This window comes from Protopterus annectens, chromosome 8.part0 (assembly GCF_019279795.1).
Source record: "Protopterus annectens isolate FY-2018-M chromosome 8.part0, PAN1.0, whole genome shotgun sequence".
Classification (NCBI taxonomy): domain Eukaryota; kingdom Metazoa; phylum Chordata; order Ceratodontiformes; family Protopteridae; genus Protopterus; species Protopterus annectens.
In genome coordinates this window covers 339,839,146-339,858,340 of record NC_056741.1, presented here as the reverse complement: position 1 = coordinate 339,858,340, position 19,195 = coordinate 339,839,146, and the positions used below count along the sequence as shown (strand labels likewise).

At 38.8% G+C, this 19,195-nt stretch overlaps 1 protein-coding gene across 3 annotated transcripts in view; it reads left to right on the top strand.

Moving 5' to 3' along the window:
- LOC122808795 (natural killer cells antigen CD94-like) overlaps positions 1-19,195 on the top strand; it is a 514,803-nt gene that overhangs the window by 455,190 nt on the left and 40,418 nt on the right. The gene's annotated exons all lie outside the window — the stretch shown is intronic.

Here is a 19,195-nt window from a genome sequence, read left to right as displayed (position 1 = left end):
GGTAATGAAACCAGATAAACGTGGAGGAGTAGTATTATATTATAATTTTGAGTACATCAACAAGATACATAACATCTTATATGGATCAGGGAACTATGAGCCTACATCGTTGAATGAGATCAATATTGCATATCAGAGAATAGACAGCTATATAGAAGAATTCTTGATTGATGGTAGGATTGATAAAGACACTTATAATTTTTTGAAAGTGAAGTGTCCTAGATTGGCTACCATGGTAGGTATTTTAAAAATTCATAAACGTATATTAGATCCCCCCTTTCGACCTATTATTTCTGGTAGTAAGTCAAAAACATTTCCCTTGGGCAAATACATTGATTTTAAATTGAAACATGTATATAAAAATATTTCCCACCTTGTTAAAGAGTCTTGGGAATTTTTGAGATATTTCCCTATACAAGTATGGAATGAGGGATACATGTTTATAACAATTGATGTCATAGACCTTTTTTCTTGTATTCCCAAAACAACAGGTTTTGAGGCATTTGGTAATAGCGTTAGAAAGCATGCAGGTATAGAATGGGATGAGGTTAGTTTTTCTTGGAAATGTTAGACATAGTTTTGGACAACAATTTTATATATTATAAAGGGGAACATTTCAGGCAGACCAGGGGGGTAGCTATGGGAGGGAGCCACTTGTGCTCCTATATATGCCAACCTGGTCATGCTAGATTGGGAAGAAACCGTTATTTTCCCCAGTAACTTTTTTCAGTATATTGTCCACTATGTGAGATTCTTGGATGGTATTTATATAATATGGAACTCCAGTGAGGAAAGATTGTTAGAGTTTATCCAGTTCCTAAATACAAGCAGTGATTATTTGAAATATACGTATTCATATAATAAGGGTGGTATGGCTTACCTTGACACTTTAGTTTATTCATGAAAGGGTGTACTACAGTCAAAAATGTATAGAAAAGAAACCTTTTCCAATGATTACTTGGCATATGGAAGTTGTCATCCTAAGAAGTTAGAGCAGAATATATATAAGGGCCAATGTATAAGGGCTATGAGAATGACTTCTGAGTACGAAACATTACTGGAAGAAATAGGATATATCCACACTATGTTTTATAAAAGGGGTTATCCCCAGAAACTATTGGATGAAGTGGATACATACGTATTAGTTTTATGGGGTACTACATACAAACCCTTGTTAGGTTTAGGTAATGAAGTGAACCAAGTCAATGGATTTAATGAGAAACTGCTGGTAAAAGGTAATTTGGAAGGACACAAACAAAGAGCTCTAATTATGCTATATAGTCCTAGAACAGAGGATGTGATACAAATTATAAAACATTATTGGTATATATTGTCCAGTGATGAGACAGTAAGGAATATAATAGGAGAAAAACCAGGAATAATGTATAAGATGGGAGCCAACATTTAAAACATATTTGGAGAAAGGAAGTAGACAAAGAGATGAAACAAACAAAGTCCGCAGTATTTAACAGTTAACATCTTTATCGCATTTTATTGTATTACGCTTCAAGTGTTCTGCTTGTTTTATATTAGGTTCAAATACGCAGTAGTCTATTTAGCATTTCTTGAGTGTTATTGTCAATAAACCAGTTATTTTAACATTCGTGGCTGGCGTGTAGCTTAGGACGCATATTTGTAGATTTTTCTGCAAACAGCTGTTTGGGTTTACTTCGGAATTAGCGATAGTATTTTACGGTGGATATTGGAGCTTTTTCTGCAAGTAGTTGTTTGGCTTTACAACAGAACTAGTGACAGCATATTACAGTGGTGTTGGAGCACTTATTGGAACTCCGTGGTAATACTGTTTTGAAGTTTTTTCTTTGGAGACTATTACAAAGTTAAAAATATGTTATTTAGGCAAATCTGTTTTTTAAAGGTAAGAAACAGGAATGATCACCTTATTTAGGAAGACAAGTAAGAATAACAGATGGATGAATGGATGTGTTATTTGATGATAGAAGTACTGAAGATATCTCTAAGCAGAATGTATGAAAAGGAAGTAGTTGAGAAACTGGAATGGCTTGTTAAAACTATTGATGGTAGTAAGAAAGAACTAGAAAAGGAGATTGTGATGGAAAAATATGGGAAGTAATAAAATAATGGAGAGAAAAGTCAGCACCAGGATTAGACAGACTAAGATATGAGTTTTACAAGTAAATGGAGATGGAAGAAAATATGGTTTTCTGTAAAGTATTAAATGAATGGTTACATAAAGGTATAGTGCAGGAATAAATATGTAGTAGGGTGATAAAATTGATATGAAAAAAAGGGAAGGGAAAGATATAAGACAATGGATACTTATAACTTTAGGGAATATTGATCATAAAATATTTATGAAAATAGTACAAAAATGATGCAAAAATATTGAGAGAAGTAATACATAATGGTACTTTTGGTATAAAAGAGAGAGAAGCAAAGGAAATGTTAATAGTTAAGTAACGGAATAATAAGTATGATTTATGCTGAAACAAATAAGTTAAGATTGATTATGTGTGATGTAGAGAAGACATTTGATAAGATATGTCACGAGATGGTGCAGGAAATGTTGAAAGCATATAGAATAAGTATAAGTAAAAAAAATAGTGGAAGTTATAAACATTTGTTATTAAAATTCATAGGTTAAAGTAATGGTAAATGGATATATTGGAAAAGAGAGCAGGGTAAGAAGGGGAGTTAAGCAGGTCTGTCCTTTAAGTATATATATTTTTGTTCTAGCTATGAATGCAATTATTCGTATTTTTATGTTTGAAATGGATGACATATGTTGGAATAAGGGAAAGGAAACTGAGATACCAGTATGCATATCTTATTCCAATTATTTGATTATATCAGCAGAAAATAAAGGATGGATGAATAAAAGTGTTACAAGAATTGAAATGTTATTTAAAAAAACAGGTTTCAGACTAGCTAAAACAAAATGTAAGGTATTTGCTGAAACAAAGAAGATTAATTGAATTTATTATAATAGGAAAGAAATTAGTATATTTGGGGTTACGTTTGAAGAATATGAAAACATACTGAATAAGTGGAAAGTGAAACTGGAAGAAATAAAAAAAATACTTGCATGGTGGAAATTTCTTAATTTATCATAAAATAAAAAGATGTTTATATTAAGTACATATATATGGGATGACTTGCTTATGTTGGGAAAGTGTGTGTGTGTGTGTGTGTGTGTGTGTGTGTGTGTGTGTGTGTGTGTGTGTGTGTGTGTGTGTGTGTGTGTGTGTGTGTGTGTTTGTGTGTATGTATATATATATATATATATATATATATATATATATATATTTATATGTGTGTGTGTGTGTGTGTGCGCGTGTGCGCGTGTGTGTGTGTGTGTGTGTGTGTGTGTGTGTGTGTGTGTGTGTGTGTGTGTTTCCAGGAAAACTGGAAAATGAATTATTAGAAATGTTTTTCAGATTTATATTGGGGTTCTAAGACTGAACCCTATTAAAAGAGGAATCAAATACAATTAAAAACGAGGGGAGCTAAGTCTGTTTTTTTTTATTGTTTTTAGTATTAGTTCACCTGTTTTAGGATATTAATAGTGTCAAAGAAGGAAGAATAATATGGTGGTAAAATGCTATATAAGAGGTATGAATGGAAACGGAAGCATGAAAAAGTTAAAGAAGGAATGACAAAGAAATTGTGAAAAGAAAGGAGTGTGTAAATTAGGTAAAGTTATAGAAATTAAAAACAGATGAATGCAGTGGGGAAAAGGAATGTATACCTCTCAAGTGTACCTCATTACGAGGAACGTACCTCATTTGGGGTCTTAAAAAGCTCATGTTCCTCAAAGTTCCTCAATGTTCCACATTGAAAGACTCTGTCACACATTCGTTAGGAATTTTTTTAAGTGAAATCCATGGTAAATAGAAATAAATCATATTAATTCATTAAAAGATCTTCTTTATAAGTAAAACCAACACGTTTTAACCATCCTATGGCCTTCCTAGTTGAAGGTGATAGTAAGCCATTAGTATGTGTTCCACATTTTGCCCATTTGTTCCACATTATGAGGGCTAGTGTTCCTCATTTTGGAGATAGAAGGTTGAGAGCTATGAAGGAATGTGTGGTATAAAAATTATGCAAGATATTTCCTTGTATATCCATGGAGTGGTTTATCTGATGATGTTAGAAATGCAATAAAGAAAATAAGGGAAATGTATGAAGATTTCTATGAACCCAGAGACTTTTTATCAAGAATTTTGGTAAACAAGTTAACTGTTAAGGAAAATATGAAATATAAAGCAATAGAAGAAAGAATGTGCTATGATTGCAAGGAAGAGTAAACTGCAAAACATTATTTTTAGAATGAAAAATTAATAATAATGAAAAATTAATACAGATTTTTGTGAAACATTTAAAAAATAAGTATAGCTGGGAAGGTTTCAAGGAAATGAATATGGAAATTATATTGCATGCTAAACATGAAAATCAAAAGATGAAAGAAATTGATAAATGAGCTAAAGTATTATTTGTTATAATCTAGGTACTGTGGAAAAGAAGGTGTGATGGACTATTGTATAACAAAATCAGACAGGATGAAGATGTGTTTGCAAAAATAAGAAAATGGTTGTGGAAAAACCATTGGGAAAGACAGATAAAAATTAAAGACATTTTAATGGAAGAAATATATACAAAAATTGTCTGATGAATAAATTGCAAAAATAATGGATATGGGGTTACAAAACTGCGTAAATAATGTAGACATAAATAAAGCAACACCTACTTTTTTAGGTGCTGTCAGATCTTTTACATCCACCTGAGCTACCACCGACTCAAGCAGATAAGTTCTCAGTTTAACTTCTCATCCACAGGATGATAGACTCAATGTTGCATTACACCTGCAACAAGTGATCTACTTGTTGTGAGATTAGAACCTGCCAAAGGTGAGTGTGCTACGTCTTGAACCACTGATACTGCAGAATGTAGACAGGACAGTTACAGAATGGTTTGTAGTAGTAATAATGTTTTTTTTTTCACTTCTGTTGTCCTCATAGCACTACTGATTTGTAGCTTTTGCTCAATTGAGTATTTTCAGAGTTTCAGACACATTCCTAAAATTAAAATCTAGTCTTTCCAATGTCAAGTAAGGCAGTCAATAGAGAAGATGCTATGCTGGATACTTAATATCTTATAGTACCATCTGCAAAATGCATCTAAAGATAAGGTTTGTCACTACAGAGAACAGCAGCAGGTGCATAGCTAACACATCTGCAATGACCTTAGTGGGGTCATTTATTTTCATCAATACTTTTGTGCATTTAACAGCACATTTACTGATATTTGAGCAGCGCTATTAGATGCCAACTTTACTTTAACAATGAGATCTTTCACAATAATGTGATAAGTCTCTGAATTGCACTTCCCAGCTCACTGAACTCAGGTATATAGTTATGTGACACAATCACGGATGTCATCAACCTTCCTTCCTATGCAGACAACCTGAATGTTTTTAGCCTTCTTTCCTGCTCAGACACCCTAGTTTTGTGGACTTACAGACAATAAGCGCCCGATGGTGTGTGCCATGTAAGAGCTCTCCTATGTACTATCTGAAATTTGCTGTCAGAATGCTTATTAATGGCGTTATAAGTTGATGGGCAACACCCACAATGCCCTCATCTGAGTCTCAGATATTATCAGAATGATTTATCCTTTTTGACAATACATCATTTAATCCTTTTAATGGCTATTCTTGACCCCAAGAACCAATACTTTTCTGGATTCGTAACTGTATTCAAAGTTGTATTACAACTGCTTGGTATACAATAACTAACATTAATTGCTCCTGTATTGTATTATCAGTAGTAATATCCTTTCCAGTACCATATCCTAAAAATTTGTTTTGTTACCATCACTATTACATTACTTCTGGAACTGTTTTGAGGTATTTTGCAGGATATGCACTTCTGCTCATCTGACTGTTTTGAATAGTTACTAGCTGGTATGAATACATGGGGAAAAAGTCAGACTAAGCAAATATGCCTTTTATTCTTCATTCACATCCTGATCGCCTTGTGAAATTCTATCATCTGATCACCTCATAATGCCCATCTTAAGAGCATCATGGTAAGTTACACATTCAATCTTTTAAATTTCTGCTCTTATGTTATCATTGTCAGTACTGGTTGTATAATTAGATCAGAGTCTTCAGTTAGAACACTTCTTCTTTCTTCATCTGATCACTGTATTGAGTGGAAATCTACCAATACAAGGACACTTAGAATATGATATTATAATAAGAGCACTCTTCAACATCCAAAGGTCTCCATATGGTACACTAATCTAATAGCAGAAGTGACGTAGCAAATGGTGCTATGGAATATTTCTGCCATGTATACAGTCTCTTACTTTTAACTGCATCTAATGTGTTGTAATTTCTCCATCATTTTAACCCTAGCCCTAATCCTAAGCAAAAGTACAGCTTCAGTGTTAACTTTTCATTCTGCTAAATTTAACCCTAAACCCAAATCTGTCACCAAAACTTAACCTTTGCCATAATTATAAGCAAAAGCACAGCTTCAGTATTAACCAAAAACAAAATCCAATAAAATGATATACTTGTACATTAAGTATGAAGAAACGCATTTAACCAGCCTAACTCTGCAATGTATAAGGATAAAACCCTGAATGCACCCCAGACAACCCATGTTCAAATACATGGGAAGCAGAACATTCATCTTCTAATTTTATTCTCAGTAGCTAACATAATTCAGAATTTTATATATAACTATTTGCTCTTCAGCTAGAAAGTTTAAACTCTATACAAATGGGTAACGATTGCAACCCATTTATTTCCATTACATTTCCTTTTCAGGTTTCCATAAGCTGTTTTGACTGTATTCTCTAGACTAGAAAATAAGAAAATATCCAAGTATTTGATAATGCTAGTCTGTCACAATTGAGGAAAACAGTGTCTAAGTCTAAAGAAGCTGCCAAATGATTTACTACTGTTGCCTGTGCTCAGGTTCCACTACTGATATTACTAATTTGTTGCTGTCCACAGGATCAGCCCAATGCCACCTTTTCTTACATCCAATAGACTCATTTGCTCTTCAAATGAGGTGTGAGCCCTTGAGTCTATTTATTCCCCAATGGAGATGAGAGTCAGATGTTATACAGCAGGTCATTCTGCAGATCCAGCAGTGTCCTAGCCCCAACTTTGCAGCATCCCTGGTGTTGGGTGTATATTAACATATGCTCATGTGCAACCTACTGACCAAATGGCACACAGTTTGCAGTTCTGGCATGTGAGGCTCTTAATACTGTGCCAGTATATCTATATTCCTGCAGATATTATCATTGCAGTGAGAGAGGCTGTCTCCCTTCCTCCAAGATTGGTGAGCTATTGTCAGCTACTCTCTCTTAGCCACTCCTTCCTGGTCTCTTCAGTGCCCATCACTGTCGATCATGGTTCATATGTGGTGCAGGCAAGGCTTTATCCCTCTGTGCCACACAACCAGGTAGCAAAATTATAAATCTGAGCATAAAGCAAATGACTACAATAATTTTCACATGTCTAGACTAACCACTAACTAAGGTCGATCAAGCTGTTCAACTTCCTCTATAAGCAGCAGGATCAACATTACTTTAACAAACATCTGTCTTATAGAGATTAATGCATAGTCATTTGGAAAAAAATAGCCACCTGTTCTAGTGCTGGGGCCAGCTTGGATCCAACAATGCCATCATTATTTTGCACTCCTAGTAAAAGGCAAAAATAGGTGTATATGAGCCTGTATTAAGTAGATTGTGTCCCTCCGTCAGTATAACATAGGTAATTGTTATATCCATGAATCTGGGAACTTCACCCTCTCTAAAACCATATTGATTGTTAACAACAACCTCTGCATCATGTACATTCCTCTTGCCTGTAAAACTCCAGTGATAGCCCTCAGACTCTCATGTCTTCCACTGAAAACATTTTCTTAGCTCATACTTCAAGGTATGTCTGTGTTCACACCAGAGACCATGTTAGAACACATGTTCATTTTTAATGATGCGTGACTCCTGTAATGAAGCCATTGAGAGCTTTGTTTTACTGGGCTGCTCAACCCTTTCACATTCATTGTAAGAATCTTCACATGAAAAGAACATCTAGTCAAATATCTTTCCTTCTTCTACAACTGGTTCTAATCATGGCAACATTTTTTCTCTGAACTTTCTTTTCCAAGACACCATTTCTGCAGTGGAAACCTCTACATACTTTATCAGTAATGGAAATCCCCCCACATATACCTAATCCAAGTAGAAATCCCATTTCTACCACTATCAGTACTGCATTTCCCATCTTGACATAATCCATACATCTTTAATATTCCATAGCTGTTGAAAAACCAACACCGATTGCAACGTTACCCCACTTGAGCTTATATAATACTGTTACAGTACCATCACAAACATGCATGCATCATACATTTATTTATTTATGTATTCATTTATTTATCAATAATCAATATACATGCATTAATGGACCTGTTCAAAGTGGTAACATGAATGAATACTCCATATGTAGGAGTATGTACAACATAAATGCAGTAACTTAATTGTTTAATGTAACACATTTGGCGAAACTTGCAGATGCACAGATTATGTAAAATATAAACACTTTTACTGAAATTTGTCTTTGTGTTTGCACAAATATCTCATCCTTTATCTTCTTACCCTTTATTCTACCTATCAATGCTCTAATGCAATGGATTAAATGCCAGTCCTTTATTTTACTATACTCTGCTCTGTTCTCTGTCCTGCTTAACCCATTTCTCTTTCTTTTTAAAACATGTTGATAACATTCCAGATCCAAACAAAAATGAAAAAAAAAGAATTGCAAGTATGAAATAATGAAAAACAATAACATTGTTTAAATTGCATACATACAATAGTCCATATTTCTTTACTTGCTTCCAAGGTAAATGGTGAATCCCAAGAACACCCACGATCACAGGCTGTCATCTACACATTACCACCTGTTAGATAAAAAAAAATCAGCACCGATCTTTTAACTTTTTATCCACAAGGGGATGCCACCTCCCTTTCCCACTTCATTAAAAAGTAAAACATGAAATGTCATCCTTTAGAATCCTGATTATCAAAACTACACTGTGTCCTTTTTATCTAGTCTTTCTTTCAAATATCATATAGCAATCATCAAATAATCAGCCATCTCAAAGGCAAGTACCTTCTCCAGAGCAAAATAAATCACTGTTTAATCAGTCTACCATGCTACAAAGGAACCAAGATAAACCTTTCCTCATGAAACCTTATAATAGTAAAATGCATTGGCCATAGCAGCCTTTCCTATTTAATGTCAGTGACCATTACAGATCTAACAGGTTCATAGGGGTATACTATGTTAATAAACACTGGGGTCTTTGTAAGCCTAGCCATGCATCCCAAATCTCTGACAAGTTCTTGTACAATTGGTAAGTGTAAGCAGGGTTTTGGGAGATAAAATATTTAAAATGGCCTGGGAGATGGTCGATTCATAGGCTATTTTTGTCCATTAGAGACATAGGTGTTAAACCAGGGATGAATTGTCCAAGTTGTCCAGGTTTGCACTTGAATTGGGCTAGGGAGGAATTTTGCTTTACGTGAATGAGGTGCTGGTTCCAGAGAAGGGGCATTCTCTGGGATACATACCTATCTGTCCAACAGGTCTTATTTATATCACAGGCAAGGTTTAAGTCTTTAGAATGGGGAATTCTGGTCATGTTTGTTTTGCGTATATGCAAGAGGTCCATCAGGGTGGGGTCTGACAATGCCTTGTATGCCAAGTATAGCTCTCCCCTCAACAGCCTGCAGGAAACAGAATACAGAGATAGGGTTTTGAGGCAATCTAGATAGGACATGTTGTTTACACCTTGCATTCTTTTAGTGAGGAACCTCTGTGGACATTCCAGTTGTTGAATATGCCTGATTTGGTACATACCAAAGGATGCATTTTACTCAATGATAGGTGTGATGAATGCCGAATACAGTGGCACAATGACCTTCTTGAAACAGATGCCATACCTTTGCTTATAAGTTGCACAACCTAGAATGATGATTATTTCCTTAATACAGAACTTCAGGGTTGCACAGTTTTGAAATCCACTCTCATGCCTTCTCCGACCTTTGTGTCAGTTACATATTCTCCTTCTAGGCTATGGATAAGACTCTGCACTGTTTCTTACTTGTATCCAACCATTAGTCCCATGCTGAAATCTGCAGTTTCACTTGTAGATCCCACATTACTCAATCAAGCAAGTAGATATTTTTTTCTTTTTCTTTTTCCTTTATGCCCCCTCCTACATTTTGCTCTCCAGCAAGCCTCCTCACACTGCACTTAAGCCCATCTGTTTCAAAGTGGTGGATATCACCAGATGCACTGAGATGAGAACCAGACGCAGAGACTTTCATGTAGATAGCTATTTGGGTGCTTGTGCTCATGCAGGTGTCCTGGTAATGAAGGTAATATTTATATCCTCCCCTCCTTTTCTGGTCACAATGTAAGCACCTACCTCACCACAAGGACCAACTATGTCCTTCTATTTGTGCATGTGGACACCTACCAGATATGTCAATAAGAGCTGCCATCCTTAGTTTTGATGGTCATGCTCAGGCACTTCCTTGACAGACTCCCTTGTGTCATGATGCATCTCCACTCTCCAGCCAATGCTCTGTCATCTACGCGTGCAGCAATAGCAGCATGAGCATGATGGGAACTCTTCCCCACCCAGGGTGGACATGCCCATCCTCCCTGCCTATCCTACACCACCCAGGGCAGACATGCCCATCCTCCTGCCTGTGCCTTCAGGTGCCTGAACCACTAACCAGACTCAGGTCACTTAAGTTGTAGTCAGGCCTTTATCTCTCTGTGCCACCAGCATAGTTTACTCATTGTTTGAAGTTAACTAGGCTTAGGTTATGTACCCCATCTCAGTGTTTTACTCACCAGCACAGGTTAATCACTCTCTAAAGTTCACTAGGCTCTGGTTATATACCACATCTCAATGCTTTACTCATCAGCACAGTTTACTCAGTCCCTGAAGTTCACTAGGTTCTGGTTATGTACCACATCTCAATGGTTTACTCATCAGCACAGTTTACTCAGTCTCTGAAGTTCACTAGGCTCTGGTTATGTGCTACATCTTAGTGCTTTACTCATCAGCACAGGTTACTCACTCACTGAAGTTCACTAGGTTCTGGTTATCTGCCACATCTCAGTGCTTTACTCACCAGCATAGGTTATTCACTCTCTGAAGTTCACTAGGCCTCAGTTATGTATCACATCTCAGTGTTTTAATCATCAGCACAGGTTACTCACTCTCTGAAGTTCACTAGGCTCTGGTTATGTGCCACATCTCAGTGCTTTACTCATCAGCACAGGTTACTCACTCTCTGAAGTTCACTAGGCTCTGGTTATGTACCACATCTCAGTGGTTTACTCACCAGCGCAGGTTACTCACTCACTGAAGATCACTAGGCTCTGGTTATGTACCTCATCTCAGTGCTTTACTCATCAGCACAGGTTACTCACTCTCTGAAGATCACTAGGCTCTGGTTATGTACCACATCTCAGTGCTTTACTCATCAGCACAGGTTACTCACTCTCTGAAGATCACTAGGCTCTGGTTATGTACCACATCTCAGTGCTTTACTCACCAGCACAGGTTACTCACTCTCTGAAGATCACTAGGCTCTGGTTATGTACCACATCTCAGTGCTTTACTCACCAGCACAGGTTACTCACTCTCTGAAGATCACTAGGCTCTGGTTATGTACCATATCTCAATGCTTTACTCACCAGCACAGGTTACTCACTCACTGAAGATCACTAGGCTCTGGTTACGTACCACATATCAGTGCTTTACTCATCAGCACCGGTTACTCACTCTCTGAAATTCACTAGGCTCTGGTTATGTACCATATCTCAATGCTTTACTCATCAGCACCAGTTACTCACTCTCTGAAATTCACTAGGCTCTGGTTATGTTCCAAATCTCAGTGGTTTACTCATCAGCACTGGTTACTCACCCTCTGAAGTTCACTAGGCTCTGGTTATGTACCATATCTCAATGCTTTACTCATCAGCACAGGTTACTCACTCACTGACGTTCACTAGGCTTTAGTTATGTGCCACATCTCAGTGCTTTACTCACCAGCAAAGGTTACTCACTCACTCACTGAAGTTCATTAGACTCTGGTTATGTACCATATCTCAATGCTTTACTCATCAGCACAGGTTACTCACTGTCTGAAGTTCATTAGTCTCCGGTTATGTATTGCATCTCAGTGCTTTACTTACCAGCACAGGTTACTCAGTCCCTGAAGTTCACTAGGCTCTGGTTATGTACCTCATCTCAATGCTTTACTTATCAGCACAGGTTACTCACTCTCTGAAGATCACTAGGCTCTGGTTATGTACCACATCTCAGTGCTTTACTCACCAGCACAGGTTACTCACTCTCTGAAGATCACTAGGCTCTGATTATGTACCACATCTCAATGCTTTACTCATCAGCACAGGTTACTCACTCTCTGAAGATCACTAGGCTCTGGTTATGTACCACATCTCAGTGCTTTACTCATCAGCACAGGTTACTCACTCTCTGAAGATCACTAGGCTCTGGTTATGTACCACATCTCAGTGCTTTACTCATCAGCACAGGTTACTCACTCTCTGAAGTTCACTAGGCTCTGGTTATGTACCACATCTCAGTGCTTTACTCACCAGCACAGGTTACTCACTCTCTGAAGATCACTAGGCTCTGGTTATGTACCACATCTCAATGCTTTACTCATCAGCACAGGTTACTCACTCTCTGAAGATCACTAGGCTCTGGTTATGTACCACATCTCAATGCTTTACTCATCAGCACAGGTTACTCACTCTCTGAAGTTCACTAGGCTCTGGTTATGTACCACATCTCAATGCTTTACTCATCAGCACAGGTTACTCACTCTCTGAAGATCACTAGGCTCTGGTTATGTACCAAATCTCAGTGCTTTACTCAGCAGCACAGGTTACTCACTCACTGAAGTTCATTAAACTCTGGTTATGTACCATATCTCAATGCTTTACTCATCAGCAGAGGTAACTCACTCTCTGAAGTTCATTAGGCTCCAGTTATGTATTGCATCTCAGTGCTTTACTTACCAGCACATGTTACTCAGTCTCTGAAGTTCACTAGGCTCCGGTTATGTACCACATCTCAGTGCTTTACTTACCAGCACAGGTTACTCACTCTCTAAAGTTCACTAGGCTCTGGTTATATACCACATCTCAGCGCTTTACTTACCAGCACAGGTTACTCACTCTCTAAAGTTCACTAGGCTCCGGTTATGTACCACATCTCAGTGCTTTACTTACCAGCACAGGTTACTCACTCTCTAAAGTTCACTAGGTTCTGGTTATGTACCACATCTCAGTGCTTTACTCACCAGCACAAGTTACTCACTCTCTGAAGTTCACTAGGCTCTGGTTATGTACCACATCTCAGTGGTTTACTCACCAGCGCAGGTTACTCACTCACTGAAGATCACTAGGCTCTGGTTATGTACCACATCTCAGTGCTTTACTCATCAGCACAGGTTACTCACTCTCTGAAGTTCACTAGGCTCTGGTTATGTACCACATCTCAGTGGTTTACTCACCAGCACAGGTTACTCACTCACTGAAGATCACTAGGCTCTGGTTATGTACCATATCTCAATGCTTTACTCATCAGCACAGGTTTCTCACTCTCTGAAGTTCACTAGGCTCTGGTTATGTTCCACATCTCAGTGGTTTACTCATCAGCACAGGTTACTCACCCTCTGAAGTTCTGTAGGCTCTAGTTATGTACCACATCTCAGTGTGCTTTACTCGGGTACAAAAATGTTTTTACTCTTAGTAGAAATAAGACCTTTAAATGCACTGGGTAAGTAAACCCTTTCATCCTGAATGTCTGCATGATTGGCACAAACATGCCTCTCTTTTCACACATAGGTTTTTACCAGATCAAAATCTTATTCACAAAAGATCCACACTTTTCTTCTTAATAAGCTTATGGCTGGTCGCCACCATTGTTTTAGGACACTCTTTTTCTTCCTAGATTTTGTAAACTTGGTTGTAAGTTTGCTTCGCTGTTTCATGTTGGACAGACTTCAACCACAATCTGAATTGCTTCAAAAGCTATTGAGGTAAATAGATTTTTATGCAGGAGATGAGGTTTTTCGTTTGTTCTTTTTCCAGTATTCTTAAAAATCTGATGTTTTGTCTTTTTAACTTAATCTTCAGTTTTCATCATTTTAATCTCCAGATGTTGCAGTCATACTTGGTTGTCTGCATGTCCTGAAGACTATCCAAATGAAGAGTCAGAGCTCTCTGTTGAGTTTATATGTAAATACTAGGCTAATTGTTTTGTGGGCTATTTTAAGCCTAGTCAGTTTCTGTAAAGGTGAAACTCAAACCTTGTACCTTGTGTCTCTGAGGCAAACACTTTAACTGTTATGCCAACTCCCCATCCCCCAGTTTGCTGAACTGGCCCATCTATATTTCTTCCTTATTGAAGTCTTTAGGATTACTTAGATCATAGAAGCTGAGTAGGTCTCACTGCACCCACTTCCTACACCTCTTTCTCCATTGTTCTTCCACTCCATGTGTGTAGTAAATGGCTGAGGAGTTTTAACTAAACACCCCTTTAGGCTGGCCACTGATACTACAAGGATTTTAGCATTCTCTTTAAATTTTCTGATGAAAAAGATAGCATCCAAAAATTTAACGTATTGCCTTTTCTTGCTTGTTCAATGTTTTTGTTCTTCACTACTCAGTAAGCTACTTCTAAAGTTGAGAGGAGAGGGTCTGAGCAGCAATCCTATTGACAACCTGCTATAAACAAATTGGGCCATTAGCTCCACAGGAAAGGGGTATTTGACTCAACCCAGTCAGACAAGCCTAGTAAACAAAAGCAAAATTAAATAAATAAATAAATAAACAATAAATAATGTCCTGTTAATCCTGTACTTAACTAACTTATTATCCCTGCGAGTTACATGTAGGGGCCTTTAGGGGATTATTAGTATACCCGTTCTGCTCTTTTGCCCCTATAACTTTACTAATAAATACTTTGTGGCATACACTTCACCTTCACCCCACCTGCTCTTTATTTTCTGCATGCATCATGTCTAGGTCTTCTGCAACTTTTTCACCTAACTCTTGCCTCTTAAGTATGTGTTTGCATACCTTTATGATTCTAGATGCCTATTTATTGACAACTTCACATGCAACAGTCAGGATTTAAGGCAGGAGAAACAAATGCTCACACTGAACTTTTTAAAAATATTCAAGTAAGCTTTTCTTGAACTAGAAACCTTCAAGTTTTAAGCAAAGATAGAATGTGAAGTACTGAACATGCTTACTTGTTAAGATCTGAGGAAGCACAAAGCCCTAGTATAGCCCTTTATCTGCAGTAGTCAGAATTTGATAAAGATGCATATAAGTGAGCAATGTCGTTTGTGGTGTGAGGAGTAGCACAGCTTCCAGTAACTGTACTACCTGGTGCGTTGCTTCCGTTTAAAAACAATGAATATGATGAAGTGTCTGTTTAACTAATAAGTACTCTAAGATCATTCCAAAAGCTGAACATTTTTCATGGATTCATGCTGATTTTGCAATAGATTAATGGCTGCACAAAAACATCATGGAACAAAAGAGCAGACTGACAAAAACGTTTTAAGATATTGAAAATGTATATCCTGTACGTCTCAAGCTATGCTGATTTCTTTATTAGTGACTCAGATTTAAGAGAAAACTATATAATCTGATTCCAACTCCTAACACAAAAGTTATTCCCAAGCTACAGTGACTCAGTTATGTTCATAGGTTCATACTAGGCTATCTGCCCTGGGGCAATTATAAGCCTAGCCCAATTCTGTATGGCTTACGCCACCCCTTGATTTGGAGTATACTGTGCCCTTTTTAAGGTTTAGTTTACTGTGCCTCTGTCTAATAGTGACACGGGAGTAATCCCTGGGACAAACCTACGATCCCCCATCCACCTATCGAGATTCTTCTTGAAGAGATTCAGTGAGGTGCTCTGCCTCACATGAACTGGAATTCTATTCCAGAGTGAAGGGAGCCTCTGGGTTATGAACCTGTCCCTCCAGCAAGTTCTATTTATTTCTGTGCTCAGGTTCAAGTTCCTCGTGCATGTGGCTCTAAGAGATTTAGATTTACTGAGGTGGAGCATGTCCATTAATTCTGGATTTGACATAGCTTTGTATGTCAGGCATAGATCGCCTTGAAGTAGGCGGTATGCAACTGAGTAGAGCTGGAGTTTTTTTAACCGAGCAGCATATGGCATCTGTTTGAGACCCTTGATCCTCTTGGTGAGATACTTTTGGGGTCTTTCTAATTGCTGCAGGTGTCGGGTAAGGTACATCCCAAAAGGGGCATTGTTTTCTATGATGGGCCTGATGAGGGATGAATAAAGGGGCACGATTACCTCTCTTGATCTAGATGTGAAACCCTTCTTGATGAGGTGGGCTATGTAGAAGGTCTTTCTAACCACTTTGGCAATGTGGTTTTCAAAGGAGAGATTGCTATCAACTTGGGTCCCCAGGTCCCTAATAACTTTCTCTGTACTTAATGGGTTTCCGCCTATGTGGTAATTTGTGGGCACATTGTTTTGCCAAAGGGTATGACTATACATTTTTGGCATTTAGCTTTAAACCATGGTGCTGGCACCAGTTATCTGTCTCTGTGAGACCTTTTTGAAGGATGTTTGTGTCAGCTGGAGAGTTGATTATGGCACCCAGTTTGCAGTCGTCTGTGGACTTGGTGAGCCATAGTCCTCCCACATTTGCCTGTACCTCAGAAAAGTATATACCGAACAAGAGTGGTCCCAGGACAGAACCCTGTGGGATGCCACTTGTGACCGGTTTCGAGTCTGACATGGCTCCAGCAACTCTCACTCTGTGGGTTCTGTCTTTGAGCCAGTTTGTGACCCATCTTGTGACATAGGGGTTTATATTTAAGCTGGATAGCTTATCTATGATGCCCGAGTGGGGTATTGTGTCAAATGCCTTTGCAAGGTCCAGATAGGCTGTGTGGACTACCTTCCCTTCATCTATGGCTTTGGTGACTGTTTCGAAGAAGTCAACCAGCTTCAAAAGGTAGGATCTGCCCTTGACAAAGCCGAACTGGGTAGGATCTAGTGTCTGTAGGTCCCCAATGTCTTTGTTTATGAGCTCCATGATGATCCTCTCCATAGCCTTGCAGACTAAGCTAGTCAGGCTTATGGGGCGATAGTTTCCAGGGTCCGTAGAGGCTCCACCTTTGTGGAGTGGGACCACTGTTGCTGTACACCATTCTGTGGGCACATATCCTGTAGTGAGGCTGAGATTGTATAGCTGTTTTATTTGAGGGATTAGTTCCTCTTGGAGTTCATGTAGGATGCAGCCTGGGACGCCATCTGGTCCCATGGAAGCAGTGTTTTTTGCTTTGGAGAGGGCAGCCTTCACCTGAGCAACAGAGATGTTTGGGGAGGCAGCCTTCGGCTGGGATAGATACTTGCTCTTTTGGGGGGGAGGGGGTGGAGAAGTTTGCACTGAACCTGTCTGCCAGGATATTGGCGATGTCTGTGGGTTCAGTGTATTTTTTGTCATTTAGAAACAACTCAGAACAAGTCTGGGAGTTGCATCCCAGGTTTCTAACATAACTGAAAAAAACCTTATGATTGTCTTTGGTGTCCTGTGAAATTTTTCTCTCGAAGCTGGCCTTGGAGGATTTTATGAGGGATTGTAATTTTTTGCTAGTACTGATCAGAGATGCCTTCCCTATTAGGGATTTTGATCTATCATGTAGTAGCTTCCTCCTTCTGTTGTACAGTTTATTTATGGCAGGGGTCCACCAGACTGGACGCCTGCCTTTGGATGATTGGGTCTTGGTTTTGTTTGGGATAGTATGATCCATGCATTTCTGGAGATGTCCGTAGAATGCGTTTATATAGGATTCTGCAGTTTGGGCCGTAGTTTCCACTTGCCCTGCGGCCGGATTCCACTTCTGTTTTGAGAAGTGAGAAGTTCGCTTTTGAGAAGTTTTTCACTGTGGTTTTCTGGGCTGGGGGTGGGGTCGGGATGTGGACATCCAGTGAAATTAGTTTATGGTCTGATCTTACCAATGAGGGATATACTTCTGGTGTGGAGCATAGAGTCCCCATGTTGGTAATGATCAGGTCTAGTATGTTGTCCCCTCTTGTGGGAGTGGTGACTAGTTGTTCCATAGCATTTGAGTTTATAATTTCCAGGAACCTTTGGGCTAAGGTGCTGGGGCTTGAGTAGTGCTCCCAGTCAATGTTTGGGTAGGTGAAGTCGCCCAATATAATGGTGTTCGGAGAGATCTTCATGTTCTCCAATGTTTTCAGGAAAGCTGAGTGGGATTCCTGACTTTGAGAGGGTGGTCTGTAGGATGCTATAAACTGAAAAGCAGTCTTGCCCACTGTTAGTTGCACATGGATGGTCTCCGATACTTCGTGCAATGCCACTAACCTGGAGGTGTGGATATCCTTGATAAATATGGAAACTCCCCTTCCTTTTGTGGTTCGGTCCGGGTTTTGGGGCCGAAAAGCATGATATGAGGTATAGCCTGGTAGTGCTGGGGTGCTCTCTGGAGCCTTGAACCAGGTTTCTGTCACTGCACAGATATCGATGTTCTCGATACTGAGGAGAGCTTCGAGTGCGTGCATCTTGAGGTTAAGACTTCTGGCATTTAGCAGCATTACCATTAGTTTCTTGTTCCTTGTGCTGTCTATGGGGGTGGGTTTGACTTTTGAGCCTTGCCTAAAAAAGGCACTATGGGGATGGCAAGAGCGTTTGTCAATATCCAAAAGCCCAGTGGTGACAGGTGCAAGCCGTCCCTAGCGAAGCAACGTGGCTTGTTGAGCATGTCATCCCAGGCTGGCAGACACTGGATCCCCTTTGAATGACACCAAAATTTTAGCCAATTGTTAAAATTGATCATTTTGCCTTTGTACTGTGGCATTATTCTAGGTGAGGGTTAGATGCTGCTCAAGGTCAGGGTCATACCAGCCTGGGCTACATGATCAGAGAGCTCCTCTGTCTCTTTTCATGTAGTCCAGGGAGGTACGTCTCAGGTCATTCACACCAGCATGTACAATGACTGAGTTATATTTGTATTTGCTTTGGAGTGACCTGAGTGCTTGCATTATGTGGC